The sequence below is a fragment of the Cygnus atratus genome, chromosome 1, assembly GCF_013377495.2.
Source record: "Cygnus atratus isolate AKBS03 ecotype Queensland, Australia chromosome 1, CAtr_DNAZoo_HiC_assembly, whole genome shotgun sequence".
NCBI classification, from domain to species: Eukaryota; Metazoa; Chordata; class Aves; order Anseriformes; family Anatidae; genus Cygnus; species Cygnus atratus.
This window is the reverse complement of record NC_066362.1, coordinates 25479833-25495264: the sequence shown is the minus strand read 5'-3', so window position 1 is coordinate 25495264 and position 15432 is coordinate 25479833.

The window sequence follows — 15432 nt, the reverse complement described above, 5'->3', positions numbered from 1 at the left end:
TATAATATTTTTCCACTCTATTCTTCTGAAAAATGATATCGAAGAAAATCTTATGTATCTGTGGAGGTTTTTTTTGTTTTGTTTTATTTTGTTTTGTTTTGTTTTTTTTTCCCTCCTCAGCTACATGGCTTGTTAAAATAAAATATATTTCTTCTTCCTGCAGACCTTGTCTTGCTACTGTCCTACTGCCACAGCATGACATACATTTAATTCTACTCTGTCATTGGCTCTCACAGGATTTTTTTAATGCATATTATTTACTGATAATTCTAAGGCTAATTAATTTCTTTATTACTTTCTAGACTTTTAAAAGAATCTTTTTGAGACATAAATGCATTCATCTATCCTCTAATTTTTCTTTATATAATACTTTGCTGATTCTTCATAGTAATGACCTATGTCTACGCTATTCCTGGCCTAAAGATATACACACATTATCATATCAGGATCCATATTATTAACTGCTCTTCAACTCAGATCTTCAACTTAAGAGATGGGCATTGCCATATGCCCTGGAGATAAAAACGAAATAAACAAACAAACAAAAAAATAAATAAGGAAAAATAAGTAAAGAGCTTACTGCAGTCCTCCCCTGTCTGGGCAGAGATTCTTCTTTCCCCTAAAAGACAGATGATGAAATTACATTTAAAAGATTCTGAAAAGATGTCTGTAGATATAGGACAAAAAAGACTAAAAATAAGAAAAAAAAAAGTTAATAAAGGACATTTAATGTGAAGATATTGAATATAATAGTAGATAGTTTTGGAAATGGGAATGTATGAAAAAAATAACCCATAACGAACAAAGAAGACATACACATTAGCAAGGAGAAGCAAAATGAATGCTGTTTAGATGAGAGGTCTAAATAAAATGTTGAAGAATAGTAAAAAGCTGAGAACTATACTCACAAGCCAGCAGAAGACGTATACTACGGTTAAGTTACAAAACAATTGGATGAAATGTAAGATATTAGTCAAAAAGTAGGTCTTAAAACAATATTAAGAGTACAAAAGTATGTTTTCCATATAAATATATTTTTCTCCTTATGCTATTTATCTATGACGTTTGTTTATTTCTTATTGATTGCAACTTTTCTTTTTAAGAGCAGCTAATAATGATCAAAGACCAGAATTTTCATAATTTATTCAACAAACACTCTGTTGTCTAATTAGAGGTCATTATTTCCTCACTATTTGTGCCTATCACTTCACCATAGCTGATTGTTTTTCTCATTACTAACTACATGAACTGAAGTACCTTTATAATCAGTTGGACACTAATTTTTGCCCTTCTTACCAGGGTTATTTATCACTTTTTGTGGTTAACCATCAAAGCTCTATAATCATAGTTCCAATGACTGCATTTAATCAGATGCAGACAGAAAGCTGACATTAGTTTTGTCTAAATTTCTAAGCTGTGATGGAAAGCATCATCCTTACACTATTGTCTTCAGTCCCAGACTTACAAAAAAATCCCCCCAATAGAAAAACATCATTGAAAAGAAATCACAGTAAGTCATAGATTCATTGAATAGTATCACAGAATCATTTAGGTTGGAAAAGACCTCTAAGATCATCAAGTCCAACCATTAACCTAACCCATGACAAATCTACCATTAGACCACGTGCTTAAGTACCACATCTACCAGTCTTTCGAATACCTTCAGGGATAGTGACTCAACTACTTTACTGAGCACCCTGTTCTAATGCTTCACAACCCTTTCAGTGAAAAAGTTTTCCTAATATCCACCCTAAACATCCCCTGGTGCAACTTGAGTACATTTCCAAGTGCAAGGTCCTGCATGTGGGCCTGGGGCAATCTCAAGCACAAATACAGGCTGGGCAGAGAATGGTCTGAAATCAGCCCTGATGAGAAGGACCTTGTGGTGGTGGTTAACAAGAAGCTCAACATGAACCAGCAATGTGTGCTTGCAGCCCAGAAAGCCAACTGTATCCAGAGCTGCATCAAAAAAAGCATGGCCAGCAGGGCAAGAGAGGTCATTCTCCCTCTCTACTCTGCTCTCATGAGACCCCACCTGGAGTACTGTGATCAGCTTTGGGGCTTCCGGCACAAGAAGGTTATGGAAATATTAGAATGAGTTCAAAGGATGGTGACAAAGATGATCAGAGGGATGAAGCACTTCTCCTTCAAAGAGGCTGAGGGAATTTTGTCTGGGAAGACCTTATAACAGCCTTCCAATAGGTGGCCTACAGGGAAGCTGGAGAGGGACTCTTTATTGGGAGAGTAGTAATAGGTCAAGGGGTAATGGCTTTAAACTAAAAGAAGGTAGATTTAAATTAGATATAAGGAAGAAATTCTTTACTCAGAAGATGGTGAGGCACTACAACAGGTTGCACAGAGAAGTTGGATGTGAGGGCGATCTGGCTGCGACATCTGTCACCCCATTGATCGCCAGGGTTGATTCGGCTGATCTGGCTGGCTAGGCGGGTGTCCCCTTCCTCCCTCACCGCTCCATGTGCGTCCCTCCCGAAGCTGCGCGCTCGGTCGAAGAGGACGACCTTCCCCGATAGAGGCGTACCGTTCATCGCTCAAGGGTATACGGTAGCTGCGCTCCCCTGCTAGAACCTCCAAACAAGCTCAAGGTCCATTTGTAGGAGAACGTAGGGTAGTCAAGCTTCCAAGACTGCAGACACATCCAAGTGAGGCACTGCATGGGGCAGTCTGCCATTGTTTATTATTTTCCTCCTCTAACGGCACTCTCCCGTCAGCTGGGCTGCAATGGTCTCCACCAGGCACGGTGCTTTCTCTAGGAAGTCAGTACACACCCAGACCGACTGCCCGTCCAAACATGCGGCAGTTCAGGTCTCCGGGTGCGGGGAGTGTCTGAGCCTCTTGCTGCCATCGGCGGGAGGCAGAGGGACTGCTTGCGTGAGGTGCGAGCAGGTGGACGACCTGGTCCGCATGGTGGCGGAACTCAAGGAGGAGGTGCAGAGGTTGAGGGATATCAGGGAGTGCGAGCGGGAGATAGACTGGTGGAGCAACTCCCTGCAGGACCGGAGGGAGAGGGACCGGGGTGAGACGCCCCAAAGGGGGGTGGACCCCCTGCCCTGTTGCCATCGGGCAGAGGGAGGGGACCTGCGAGTTGAGGAGGAATGGAGACGGGTCCCCTCTCGACCTCGCAGGAGATGCCCTCCCCTTCCGGCGCTGCCTTCCCAGGTGCCCTTGAACAATAGGTTTGAGGCCCTGGAGCTTGAGAGACCGGTGGGTGAGGACGATGTAGGAAGCCTGCCCAGGAGGATGCCTGAGGTGAGGAAGTTGACTCCATGCCTCAGGACTGCCTCCACCAAGAAAGAAAGAAGGGTGATTGTTGTGGGCGACTCCCTACTCAGGGGAACGGAGGGCCCTATTTGTCGGCCTGACCCCACGCATAGGGAAGTCTGCTGCCTCCCTGGGGCCAGGGTCAGAGACGTTACCAGGAAGCTTCCAAACCTGGTTCGCCCCTCTGACTATTACCCGCTTTTGATAGTCCAGGCTGGCAGTGATGATCTTGAAAAGAGAAGCCTCAAGGCTATCAAACAGGACTATAGGGGGCTGGGACGATTGGTGGAGGGAGCGGGAGTGCAGGTAGACAACAACCCCAAGCAGAGCTACAGGCTGGGAGATGAGTGGTTGGAAAGCTGCCTGGCCGAGAAGGACCTGGGAGTATTGGTTGATAGTCGGCTGAATATGAGCCAGCAGTGTGCTCAGGTGGCCAAGAAGGCCAACAACATCCTGGCCTGTATAAGAAGCAGTGTGGCCAGCAGGTCTAGGGAGGTGATTGTCCCCCTGTACTCGGCTCTGGTGAGGCCGCACCTCGAGTACTGTGTTCAGTTTTGGGCCCCTCGCTACAGGAAGGACATGGACGTGCTCGAGCGAGTCCAGAGAAGGGCGACCAAGCTGGTGAGGGGTCTGGAGAACAAGTCTTATGAGGAGCAGCTGAGGGAGCTGGGCTTGTTCAGCCTGGAGAAGAGGAGGCTCAGGGGCGACCTTATCGCTCTCTACAGTTACCTTAAAGGAAGCTGTAGTGAGGTGGGGGTTGGTCTGTTCTCCCACGTGCCTGGTGACAGGACGAGGGGGAATGGGCGAAAGTTGCGACAGGGGAGTTTTAGGTTGGATGTTAGGAAGTACTTCTTTACCGAAAGGGTTATTAAGCATTGGAACGGGCTGCCCAGGGAGGTGGTGGAGTCGCCATCCCTGGAGGTCTTTAAAAGACGTTTAGATGTAGAGCTTAGTGATATGGTTTAGTGGAGTACTTAGTGTTAGGTCGGAGGTTGGACTCGATGATCTTGAGGTCTCTTCCAACCTAGAAATCTGTGTCTGTGTCTGTGTCTGTGTCTGTTGTGGATACTCCATCCCTGGAAGTGTTCAAGGCCAGGCTGGATGGGTCTTTGAGCAACCTGGTCTAGTGGAAGGTGTCTCTGTGTATGGCAGGGGGATTGGAATTAGATGATCTCTAGGGTCCCTTCCAACCCAAACCATTTTATGATTCTATGATTTCCTCTTGTCCTCTCTCTTGTTGCTTGGGAGAAGAGAATGATATCCACTCTGCAACAACTTCCTTTGAGGTAGTCTTAGATATCAATAAGGTCTCCCCCAAGCCTTCTTTTCTCTAGGCTAAATAACCCCAGTTCCCTCAACCACTTGTCATAAGACTTGTTCTCTAGACCTCTCATCAGCTTTGTTGCCCTTCTTTGGACATGGGTTATTAGTCATATTAGGTGACACATTGCAGAGGATCTAACAGCACAGCTGTGCAACTTGGGTCTTTGGTTTGGAAACAAACAAACAAAAACAAAGAATGAGGGAAAGACTTATTCTAGCCAACATTTTTCAGAAATGTATAAAATCAGGAAAAATGGTGGGAGTTTGGTAAACATTTCTGTCAATCAGAAATGAAATGCTTTTTGTTATATTGGAGTGTCCCGAATCACTTGCAAAATATTATGCCAGAAAAGATAAGCTATTCCTAAAAGAAATCCCTCAGCTGATAGGCTATACATTAGGTAAGTGATATTGAGACTCAAATCCCATGTCTGATCTAGAACAGAAATTTGAATTTAATCTCTTGTATTCAAGAAAGTATTCTGAACAAGGATAATGGGATAACCTGGTTTGAAGAATTACTCAATAATCCTACCTCCGGTTGAATTCAATCCCTACTGATAAGTGAAAAATGTTCCTTAATGATCTGTATTAATTTGACACACTTTATTATTGAAATATAAATCTTCTCACTCTTACATTCTATGATACACATTGCCAAATTAATAGGAAGATCTGTCTCCTGTGCAGACTACTAAACTGAAAGTCTTCAGATCTGCATCCATTTCTATAAAAATCCTTAAACTTGCTGTAGCATTTATGTTCCTTTTCCCCGATAGTTGAAAGAAATTTATACAGCCTGTGTTTACACCGTGTACTAAGCCTGGGTTTGCAATCTGGATTTTGGCATCTTCTTTGGGATGTTTAGGATGGTGTCCAGGACACTGTTATATCATCAGAGTCCTCAAGGTTGCAAAAGAACCCCAAGGAGGTATTTCTTTCTCTCCTAATTGTTGTGATATCTGATCTTAACCCCAGTTTGAGGGGTCATATACTGTTATGTTTTACATAAATTTACATAAATTGGGACACTTAGAATCATAGAACGGTTAATACCATTTTTACCATACCAATAGGAAACCATTACAACCTGTAAAATTAAATAGCATGTACAAAAAGGGATGTGATGCAATTTAGTGGTGGAAAGTTTGAGCACTCATGATGGAATGTTATGTGTTAATGTTTTCAAGAGAAAACCAATCACAAATCAAGTAAGAAAACTGTGAATTTATTATTTCTTATTATATATATAAACTTTTACCATCAAAAACCTGTTAAAGAGACATGTAGGCTAGAACCTGGAATGTGCTAATTAAGATATAGAAAATTAAATTAAAGAATCTCAGTTAGGAAGTACAAAAGGAACATAATCTGAGTGCCACATAATATCAAAATCTAATCACAATAAACAAGCAAGAATTTTTTCTTAAATCACAGAAGCAAAATGAGGGCATCCTTTGAGAAAGATCTTAACTTTTTGTGTTTGTGAAGTGAAGCAGGGAAGGAGGATCCAGTAGCTGCATTAGACAAATAAACTCTTCCTTAAATCAGTAGAGGATGATACTGGGGAGAACAGCTGAATGCTGAGAGATTTTGTGATGTCTTGTAATTTTATGGATTAATTACTCTCCCATCTCCGTCTGTAGCTGGGGAGCAGATAAGGCTAGAGAAGGTTTGAAAAATGACAATAAAAGTTGTCATTCAAGTGACACCAGAACCTCCCTCTGTGGAATGTTAGTGGGAAAATAATTTCCAATCTCTTACATGAACAGATAAATATTAACTGCAGCTGTCTGAGTATCTTCCTGGGAATCATCTGTTTTGCTGCTCTAAGGAACATACCAGAGAAGGGCACTTTATTCCTAAACTGGCTCTAGACTCTGAAGGGAGACAGAAGCTAACAGCTTAAATATTTCAGGAATAACTTTCTAAACTACTTTTTAAGTTTAAAATGGCATCCATTCAAATGAAAATTTTGATTGGGAAGGATGATTTGCCTCTCACCTTTGAGACATGATGAATATTGCTGGGTGAGAAAATGAATTAAGGTATGATTCCAAACTCTAACTAGGTTTAATATGCATTTTAAATGCACTTAAACTATGTTACCTTCTTTAATATACTACAAAATATAGAGTGATTTTTCAGCTCAGGAGGTATAATGTCTGCTAGAACTCCAGCAAAGCATGAAAAGCATGGGAAAGGATATGATACAATAATTGAGAGGAGAAAAGGAGCACAGAAATACATTCTTCCCACATCCCACCATATACTGTTTTGAGTACTTGAAAGCAACAACAATTTCCCATGTCACCCAACTGAGTGCGTCACCTGCATGTGCCTATGCAATGTAGGGCACAGGTCAAAAATAGACAGACTTTAGTGCCCTTCATTGTTTTAAAAAAAAAATTCTTAAATTTAAATCTTCAGTTTTGCTGTATGCTTTAAATTACAAAATCAAACTCCAATGTAAGGTTATGAAATATAAAAATAAATATCCCTTCGCAAAAACATTAATGTAAATTTTTCAAGAATTAACTTCACAGTTCATAAATTCTATTTTCTAATTCATTTACTTTTTTTGGAATCCTTCATGAAATCCAGGCCTACTGTCTCTCAGATCAATGTATTCATCCTGTTTGTCTCCAGAACCCTAAATATTTTGATGGTTTAGTTGACATCAGTCCACTGCTTTTCATTCATCTTTAAAAATATACTCTGTAAATATTTAAGTAGCAATGCCAAAGCAAGTAAGCACAAAGAACACATACCTCTTTTTCATATTCAGTATTCAAAGTCACTGTTTCCTTTGCAAGTTTTAAAAGACATTAAAAATAACAAATTCTTCTTTTCTGAAAGATTCAATAGACCAAAGGAATGATAAACAAACTTATAAGAGAGAAACCTTACAGTGCTTTGTCTGACTTGTCAAATACCTTTTCAGTCATTTTTATATGGACTCTTAAGAAAATATACATGATCTGTTATACTGAAATGAAAGCACCTAGGTGTGATAACACCCCACCACCCAGTATATGAATATTGTAAGGAGCTTTATTGATATTATTCTGTTATTAGATGATGAAAAGATGTATAGTACAATTGACACCATACAAGAGTCTGGTGTCACACAAGTCCCAATTCTGGGATTATAAGAAATTCTGTCCTACTCAAGATATGCTGTACTATTATATTGCTGATATTCCTCAAAATTATATAGTTGATATTGTTTTAATTTCCAATTACTTACACCAAATTGTTCTGTGTTATTTGTAGGCCAGATGATGCTAAGAACATGTAACTCCCATGTAATCACACGCTATCCAGTCATGTTTAGATTCTGAATTGTTTATTTTGTAAGGAAAGTTTCCTAGAGTTGCTGTTTGTATAGTCCTACAAACCATGATTTTCTGATTTTCTAAGAGCTGGCAACTCCACTGTTTTGAAATGCCAGGTCTTACCCATCTTTGTAAGTGTTGTTCTATATCCCATTCTATCCCTATGAGTAGATTTGATGTTCAGATCAATTTTGAGGGATAATAATAATGATCCAAAGACAGTGTAGTTCCAGGTGCTGAATTTATGGAATCTAAAATGAGAACAATTGCATGTTGCAGAAAGAGGTGCGGCAGGGTAAGCTATATAACCTGAAATCTAAAGCTGGATGAGCTGTCCTTGTAAGCACTGAGACGGAGAGGGAAAGGACTGCTTATCGGTCAGAGTAATGCTAATTACTGAGAACTACATTTGCCTGTCAGGATATCTCTTCATGGTATTATTGCCCAAGGTCTTTGGTGACTTTTAGGTCAAACCTCCCTAACACTCACATGCAAACCTGTTATCCAGATTTGTGTTTGCTTTAAAACTCATATTGGTTGTCTATGACCAGATGTTGGTAGCAGTGGGCTGTAGGAAGGAGAGGCAGGGGCTGCCCCGAGCCAGATGCAGCCAGTTCCAGCCAGCTCCAATGGCTCCACCTCAGGACATGTCTGGGGTCATCAGCCAAGATGGCTGCACCTCTGCAAAACTATATTTCGGAAAGCACAAAACACTTCAAAGGCAGGGTGTAGAACTGAAATGAGAAAAAAAAAATACAACCCTGCAGACACCAAGTGGGTGTCTGCAAGTGTCTCCAAGTGGGTGTTTTACTCAGCTGGGCTGCTGAACTCTACTATAACTGCTCTCTCACTCCCTCTCCTCAAAGGGAAAGGGGGAGAAAATATGATGAAGAGGGTTCAAGGGTTAAGGGCTAAGGACAGGGAGGTCACTCAACAGTTATTGTCATGGGCAAAACAGACTCAGCATAGGGAGATTAATATAATTTATTACCTATTACTAATAAGCTAGAGTACTGAGAAACTAAAAAACAAACTAAAAGCACCTAAAAGTGCAAGAGGAAGGCAAGGATGTGCTCCAGGTGCAGAAGTTCTCCTGCAGCCCATGGAGAAGACCATGGTGAAGCAGGTTGTTCTCCAGCAGCCCATGGAGGACCATGCCAGAGCAGATATCTACACCACAGCCTATGGAGACCATGCCATATAAACTGGAAGTGCCCTGAAGGAAGCTGCAGCCCATGGAAAGCCCATGCACACTCCCAAAGAGTAAACTTCTAAATATTTAAAGACCTAGTGGATGAGATCCCCTGGAACACTGTCCTCAGTGACAAAGGAGCTGAACAGAGCTGGTGACTCTTTAAGGATGTTTTCCTTAGAGCACAAGAACTCTCCTTCTACCTGTGTAAGAAAGTGGGCAAGAAGGGCAGAAAAACAGGATAGCTGAGCAAGGACTTGTTGGTCAGACTGAGGTGCAAGAAGGAAATGCACAAGCAGTGGAAGCAGGAACATGTCGCCTGGGAAGAGTACAGGGATGCTGTCTTATGTGCAGGGATGGGATCAGGAAAGCAAAGGTGCAGATGGAACTGAACTTGGCAAGTGCTGCAAATGATAATTTGGATGTAGGACTAGAAGGTGTTTTGAGCAAATTGGCTGACGACACCAAACTTGGAGGAGTTGTGGACTTGGATGAGGGTGGAAAGGCCTTGCAGAGAGATCTGGACAGATTGGAGAGCTGGGCAATCACCAACCACATGAAGTTTAACAAAAGCAAGTGCCGGGTCCTGCACCTGGGACAGGGAAACCTTGGCTATACGTACAGACTGAGCGATGAGACGCTGGAGAGCAGCCCCGTAGAGAGGGATCTGGGGGTTGTGGTTGACAGCAAGTTGAATATGAGCCAGCAGTGCGCCCTGGCAGCCAGGAGGGCCAACCGTATCCTGGGATGCATCAAGCATGGCATTGCTAGTCGGTCGAGGGAGGTGATTGTCCCGCTCTACTGTGCGCTGGTGCGGCCTCACCTCGAGTACTGTGTGCAGTTCTGGGCACCACAGTACAAAAAGGACATTAAACTGTTGGAGAGTGTCCAGAGGAGGGCAACAAAGATGGTGAAGGGCCTAGAGGGAAAGACATATGAGGAGCGGCTCAGGTCACTTGGCCTGGTCAGCCTGGAGAAGAGGAGGCTGAGGGGGGACCTCATCGCAGTCTACAACTTCCTCACAAGGGGGAGTGGAGGGGCAGGGGACCTATTCTCCATAATCACCAGTGGTAGGACCCGCGGGAATGGTGTTAAGCTGAGGCAGGGGAAGTTTAGGCTGGACATCAGGAAGAGGTTCTTCACCGAGAGGGTGGTTGCACACTGGAACAGGCTCCCCAGTGAAGTAGTCGCTGCACCAAGCCTGTCCGAATTTAAAAAGTGATTGGACTGTGCACTTAGTCACATGGTCTAAAATTTTGGGTAGACCTGTGCGGTGCCAGGAGTTGGACTTGATGATCCTTATGGGTCCCTTCCAACTCGGGATATTCTATGATTCTATGATAGCAAGAAAGGATTTTATAGGTACGTTGGTCAGAAAAGAAAGGCCAAGAAGAGTGTACTCCCTCTGATAAATGAGAATGGAGAACTGGTAACAAACATGGAGAAGGCTGAGGTACTCAACAACTTCTTTGCCTGAGTCTTCACTGCCAGTCAGGCTTCCCACATTGCTTGTTTCCCTGAACCTGTGGATGAGGGCTGGGGCGGCAAAGTGACTCCTGCTGTAAGCAAAGTGCAGGTTTAAGACCACCTGATGAAACTAAACAGGTACAAGTCTATGGAGCCCAATGACATGCATCCCAGGGTCCTGAAGGAATTGGCTGATGGAGTTGCCAAGCCATTCTCCATTATATTTGAAAAGTCCTGGCAGTCAAGTGAAGTCCCTGGTGACTGGAAAAAGGGAAATATCATTCCCAATTTTAAAAAGGGTAGAAAGGAGGACCTGGGGAACTACAGACCTGTGAGCCTCACTTCTGTACCTGGGAAGATAATGGAAAAGATCCTCCTGGAAGTAATGTTAAGGCACATGCAAGACAAGGAGGTAATCCGAGATAGCCAGCATGGCTTCACCAAGGGCAAATTGTGCTTGACCATTCTGGTGGCCTTCTATTGATGGAGTGACTACATCATTTGGCAAGGTAAGATTGACCAATATCATCTACCTGGACTTCCGAAAGGCCTTTGACATGGTTCCACATGCCATCCTGATATCTAAATTGGAGAGATATGGAGTTGATGGGTGACCCATAGTGTGGATAAGGAGTTGGCTTGAAGGTCACACCCAGAGAGTGGTGGTCAATGGCTCTATGTCCAGGTGGAGTCCAGTGATGAGCGATGTCCCTCAGGGGTCTGTCCTGGGACTGCTGATGTATAATACCTTTATCAGTGATATAGACAGTGGGATCAAGAGTACCCTCAGCAAGTTTGCAAGATGACACTAAGCAGAGTGGTGCTCTTGATACAACAGAAGGAAAGGAGGCTATCCAAGGGGACCTGGACAGGCTGGAGAAGTGGGCCCATGTGAACCTAATGAGGTTCAACAAGTCTAAGTGCAAGGTGCAGCACCTGGGTCAAGACAATCCCAGACATGAGTACAAAATGGGAGAACTCACTGAGAGCAGCCCTGCTGAGAAAGACTTGGGAGTTGTGGTAGACGAAAAGCTTGATGTGAGCCAGCAGTGTGTGTTCGCATTCCAGAAGTCCAACTGCATCCTGGGCTGCATGAAAAGAGAAGTGACCTGCAGGTCGAGGGAGGTGATTGTCCCCCTCTATTCTGCCCTTGTGAGGCCCCACTTGGAGTGCTGCATCCAGGTCTAGGGACCCCAGCACAACAAAGATGTGGACCTGTTAGAGCGGGTCCAGAGGAGGGCCACGAAGATGATCAGAGGGCTGGAGCAGCTCTCCTGTGAAGAAAGGCTGAGAGGGCTGGGGCTGTTCAGCCTGGAGAAGAGAAGCCTCCAGGGTGACCTCATTGCAGATTTTCAGTACTTAAAGGGGACTTACAAAAAAGATGGAGAACGACTCTTTGCTCAATTGAATAACGACAGGACAAGGGAAAATGGTTTTAAACTAAAAGAGGGGAGATTTAGATTAGAGATTAGGAGAAAATTCTTCCCTCAGAGGGTGGTGAGGTACTGGAACAGGTTGTGTAGAGAGGTGGTGGATGCCCCATCCCTGGATGTGTTCAAGGGCAGGTTGGATGGGTCCCTGGGCAACCTGATCTAGTGGGTGGCATCCCTGCCCATGACAGGGAGGTTGGAACTAGATGATCTTTAAGGTTCCTTTCAACCCAAGCCTTTGCCCTTGAACCCAACCCCCTGCCATTGTCAGGGACACTTTCCACTAGACCAGGTTGCTAAAAGCCCCATCCAACCAGGTCCTGATGACTTCCAGGAATGGGGCATCCACAGCTGCTCTGGGCAGCCTCATCCAGTGCCTCACAACCCTCATGGTGAAGGCTTTTCTTCCCAATGTCTAACCTCAATCTATTTTTTTTTTTTCAGTTTAAAGCCGTTACCTCTCGTCCTATCACTACAGTCACTGATAGTCTCCCTTCAGGTTTCTTGTAGGCCCTTGTTTAGCTACTGAAAGGCCACTATAATTATATATGACAGCAGTACAAATAGAAGGCATAGCAAAAATTGCAAGTGCACACTGATACATATTTCTGTTAAGTCTAGTGAAGTTTATCTGGCCAAGATTCATGCAGCTACCCTCAGGTTGTCCAATACCTGGGGTAACTTCAGGGAGGAAATAATGTTAGTTTATGTATATAGGTTCTCAAAAGTAGATATAAAGAGAAGTGGGCACTAGAGCATTTTTTCCCACCTTTTTAGATTATGTCTCAAAAGGTTAAAGAAGTATTTAAAATGATCCACTTTATGAGAATATGACCTTCAGCAAGAAGTGTCAACAAGACAGTGAGACAGTCAGAATTATGAACTGGACCCCAAAGAGCTCAATTGTAAGCAGTTTCATGAGATTTGAGAGTTAGAGTACACAAATCAGGCAATGAAACTTTTAACTTTACTAATGATAACCATTGCTCTAGGCTTATAATCTTCTGGATAGTATTTCAGCTGATTCATCTTTGTTCAGTGACAAAGATATAGATTATTTACTGTTGCATTCCCTTTACTTGAATATTCACTCACTCTAGGGGCTTGTGTAATAGCAATCCACTGCAAGAAGAAAGCATTTCAGGTTGTGCAAGACTTTCTGTAAATACTTTAACTATTTCTACTTCAGACACATAAAAAATTAAACAACAAGACGAAGAAGAAAAGGAAAAAGACGAAGAAGACGAAGAAGAAAAGGAACACTCTTAAGCCTGTTAGTTAAAGTCTGAAACAGCAGATAAAAGCCCCATCACAAGTAGGCTGAGGAGTAAAGCAGTAATGTGGACTGTATATATTACATGCACAGGGTGTTCTGAGGCAGTGATTTAGACGGCAGACAATGATTTGGTCAACGAGCACACAGCAGTAATTATGCACTCATTAATAAGCTCACTGTCGGTGTTAGTCAGTAATGCATTTTCTTGAGAGATGGTGCTCCAGTCAGGGCTATGGAATTTGCAGGCACTATTTTTCCTTTCCCTTTGCACCATGATAAATGGAAAAGATCTGGATTGCCCAAATTGTCTGTTATATCATAAAGATCCAGTTAATGTCTGACCCAATGAAATCATCCTGCGACTTGGACTCTATCGTCAATACTGAAATCAGGCACTTTTTGATGTGCTCATTTTACTATGTCAGGTGATTTGTACTCCAAAATTAATTTATCTCCCTGACTATAAGGACGCATGGGTTTGTTAATTCTGACTGCCTACATGGCTAATCCAGTTATGTAGTTCATGGAACTAGTTTAGACCGGATCCAACCCTTACTAGCTTAAAAACTTAATAAACTACTTAAAATTACATGAAAAGAATCCATGCCTTCAGAGAGCAATTCAGAGACCAACTACTAGATGTCTAACTACTTCCTAAATTAGGACATTTCAGTGTCTTCCAGACAAGTCTTTCCAGGACACCTCATTCACTGGGAGCTTGTGCACTTAAGACAGTTGACTTTAGTTAACTGTGAATAGCCTCTTTACATCTTCATCTCTTCAGACAGCCTTTTTTCACAGTTTATCAGAGATCCTTGCTGCCCCGCCCCCCTCCCCCAGTAAAATAAAATAATATAGGTTCATTTATCATAAAGAGATATGGTAATTCCCCCCAAATAATTATTTTTTAGTATTAGTATTGTTACAAAGCATTTGTCCTGTCTAGACTTGTAACACTAAACAGAAGCGATTCCTCTTTCACCCAAATGCTTTGACGGAAAGAGCTAATTTTCCAGTCCTTGCATGGAAGCTACTCATATTAAGATGAGATATTGGGTCTCAAAATGATAGTCAATGAAAAAAAAATCTCTCTCTCTGAATGGCTGCAATAATAATGCAGATAATATTGTTGTGATCAAGTCTCACATTACTGCATATTCTGCCAGCACCTGAAGTACCACTTGTTATACTGTTGAGTTCTTCTCTGAATAAATACATACATATGTTTCAGTGAGTTCTATATCAGTCTGATATCCTTTGAATAAACTGTATTCTTTAATAACTTTTTTTATCCATGCCATATAATGAATACTTGTAATAAATGCAATGTCATCTGTGTGTAAAAAATAAACCCTGTTCTCTTCAACTTTATTTTAACAAACTAAAACAAAGACTTTCTCATCTGAAAATCACCAAGCAAAGAAGTAGATGGAGAGGAAGAAAAAGATCCTGAAAGTTTAGTAATGTTTTGTGTAGATGTAATGTAACTGAGCAGTACTTCAAAGGTTTGGTGATATCCCTATGCTTAATTTTTGGGTAGATATTTTAAGCAAAGTTAAAAAAAAAAAAAATCTGTTCTTCCTACATAGAGAATATTTTAGATTAATTTATCTTTTTGAACTGCCTGCATCATAGTTATTATCTACTCAGTATAAAATTTTGGGAAGGTTTTCTATCTTGATTTAGGTTTTTGACATTACTGGAACTTGACTGGGTTCACTTTTCTTCACAGAGTTCACCTATGTATTGTAGTGTAAAATATTGCCACTTCTATTCAAATAAAAAATTGATCAAGAATATACTGCTCCTTGTGCCTTCCCATCCTCACCCCTGAAGACATGTCCCTGAAGGCATGCTTCCAGTTTTATTTAGCAAAAGATAAAGGACAAAACAGTTTGGTTTCTAGACTAATACTTCAGATAATAGTTTGGTGTAAAGGCTGCACACTTGTAATTGCATTAGGACAGTTTAGCTAGTAGATTAAAAGTTTTCCCAGGTGAAATGTGCAAACAAAGGCTCGTTATAAAGTAATACATACTTAGTGGCTACTGGGTCTGTTTCACACAGAAAGCTATTTGGTGGTTATATTTTTGTATGTATTGTGAATGTTGTGTGACCCAACGTGTC